The 2,871-nt window shown below is 51.9% G+C and overlaps 1 pseudogene; it reads left to right on the top strand.

Moving 5' to 3' along the window:
* The first annotated feature begins 1,341 nt into the window (after nucleotides 1–1,341).
* Nucleotides 1,342–2,533, top strand: LOC119329808 (annotated as a pseudogene).
* The last annotated feature ends 338 nt before the right edge of the window (nucleotides 2,534–2,871 follow it).

The raw sequence follows: 2,871 nt of genomic DNA, 5'->3' as shown, positions 1-2,871 counted from the left end.
TGGTGGTTGTGCTGTGAGTTGGAGAGCAACTTTGCAGTCTATTGTGGCTTGTTCCACTACTGATGCCGAGTATATGGCTATTTCTGAGGCATGCAAAGAAGCTATCTGGTTGAGAGGTTTGTACACTGAGCTTTGTGGAGACTCATCTTGCCCTACCGTATTTAGTGACAGTCAAAGTGTTATATATCTTACAAAGAATCCAATGTATCATAAGAGAACAAAGCACGTTGATGTCAGATATCACTATATTCGAGATGTTGTTGCTGAAGGTGATTTGAAGGTATGCAAAATAAATACTCATGATAATCCTGCTGATATGATGACAAAGCCAGTTCCGACCAATAAGTTTGAGCTTTGCTCAGGTTTAGTTGGTATTTCTCACTAGTCCTATGGACTTTGACGCAGAAGGTGTTTAAGCTGATTTGGATGGAGTTATTCACTTTCTTCGACTACTGGAGGGAATTTGGCTCAAGGTGGAGATTGTTAAATTGTGATCCAAATTCTAGTACCGTATTGGACTAGACGTAGTACATACGGTGTGGGCCTTTTGTGTTGGTACCGACGCGTACGAGTACAACTTGTTTACTTGTCCTACAAGGACTCCTATGTGTTGCCCCTCATATATATCCCATGTAGTCGCACCTCAGACGGCCTGTCGTCTCGTGCTTGCAATACTCCTCCTCATAGTGATTGCGCCTTTGTGCGTCCGTGGTTTTCTCCCGCAAGGTTTTCCACGTAAAAATCCGTGCCTCTCGTGTCTCGTTTATTCTCGTTATTATCTAACAATGGTCTCCAAGCTTTAGTTTTCTGCAGAAGTGTCAAGATACAGATGTATCTAGCATTGTCATAATAGAGCAATGCTACATCTACGTACTGAATTCTACGTGATTAACGTAATCACTAGGTGGCATTTATTTATTGGACAGATTAGAGGAGGGGGCCCCACCCAGTTGAAATCAGGGGGGTGGAGAGTTTAAATAGGAAGGTTACGTAGGTTGGTTACGTAGCTTTACCTAGGTGTAGCATTTTCGGTCATAATATGCAACACTTACTCGGTTACTCCAGTAGACTAAATTCTTGTTTGCCTCCCGTTGTCTATGTTATCGCTTCACTCCATTGAACCCATTAACAGTCGCGGTAAGGGCGACCCCTCGCTGCATCCACGTCATCACAAGAAGACAAAAATAAAAAACAAGTTAGCTATTGGGTGGGCAGAAAAGAGCGAGACAAAAAGATCAGCCTCATCGCCTCCCCACGCACGCCAACACAGCCGCCGCCTCCTGTGCTCGTTTCTCTCAGCGTTGCCAGATCTGGGGGAGCCATCGGAGAAGAACCACGAGCATGAGAGACCACAACCGCGGCAGCAGCAGCAGCATCCCCGATCAGATCCGGCGCTCAGCGCTGCCGCCGCCCTTTTCTCTTGTCTACGAGGCCGGCACATCAAGATCGAGCAGAGTAGGCGGCGGCGCTCCCAGGTCCGCGCCGTGACGGCTCTAGCTCGTCGTCGCGGCCGATGGGCACGTGCTCGTCGTCCAGAAGCACGGCTCTGAGCTGGCCGCGACATAGGGCTCCCGGAGCTCGCGCGACCGTGCTCGAGGTGGAGACGGCCAACGGGTTGACGGCGCGACCAAGACGAGGAGGATGATGATAGGAGCACCCTCGCCGGCATGCTCCGTCCGGAGGACGCAGTGGTGGAGGCGCGCGCTCGGGGACGCGCCCTACACGGAGCTCACCCGCCTCGCCGCGGACTACCTCCGCAGCACACACAACGCGTCGCTGCACTGCCTCTTCCTCGGTCGGGCGCCGCGTCGTGCACGGGTGCTCTAGGGTGCATCACGGATGTTCTCGCGCTGATCCCTCTCGCCATGCCGCACTGTAACTGCACGTTTGACGCCTTCCTCCTGTTCGACAAAATACCCAACCCGTTCCTGCCCCCCGAAGCCAGCTTCCAGGGCATGCATCGGAGCTTTGCTTGCCTCAAAACCCATCTCGACCTCCGCCTCCTCAAGGCCCAACGGAAGAACCGGCTGTTCCGGTGCGTGACGCGCGGGTCTGGCATCCGCTTCATCGCCTGCACGACGGGAGCTGCGATCGCTGGTCTCGTCATCGCCACCCACGCCATGACCGCATTGTTGGCAGCGGCTCCTGCCTGTGCAGCGTCGCGTGGTTCTTGCTGCTCAACCCCACTTGGATGAAACGCCTGCAGCAACACGTGGACCGGCTTGACACCGCGGCCAGGGGCGCCTATGTGCTCAACAATGACGTGGACACCATTGAACGGCTGGGGCTCCACGCCACTGTCAAGGGTGACAAGATCTTGGTAAGGCTAGGGCTTGAGCGCGGGAGGGGGCAGCACCACTCCATCGAAGAGGTGGTGCGGCAGCTCCGGAAGAACCATCCTAGCCTGCTATGCCAGCTCGCTGACCTCGAGGAGCACATATGTCTCTACTTTGCAGCCGTTAACCATGCAAGGCTGTTCTATGTACACCACCTCAATGCCCAGTCTGATCCGAACACTGAGTTACCTCTCTAGTGATTTACTGATTTATTAGTCAACAACAGTTCATGATTCAAGGTGACCCCCTTGTAAGGCGCCAAGTGAATGAATCTGCAGCAACTCTGTTGCAAGTTTTTTTTGTTTCGAGCAAGGTATTATGCATTCATTGTCTGTTGCTTGAAATAATTTGTTAATAAATTTAGGAAGCAGCTAAAGCTCTTGCCTTTGTGCTGTGTCTACGGCATTACTGATTAAGTGTGTTTTCCTTGCTCAGGGTTGCCGGTGCAGGTACTAAAGTGCATACCAACGAGGAGGTCGCGATTAAGCTTGTGAGTTTATAATCAGTGGCAGTATTGCTTTTACTGCCAGTATTT

This window comes from Triticum dicoccoides, chromosome 7A (assembly GCF_002162155.2).
Source record: "Triticum dicoccoides isolate Atlit2015 ecotype Zavitan chromosome 7A, WEW_v2.0, whole genome shotgun sequence".
NCBI classification, from domain to species: Eukaryota; Viridiplantae; Streptophyta; class Magnoliopsida; order Poales; family Poaceae; genus Triticum; species Triticum dicoccoides.
Note: the sequence above shows the minus strand (reverse complement) of the source record. Positions and strands in the feature narration are given on the sequence as shown.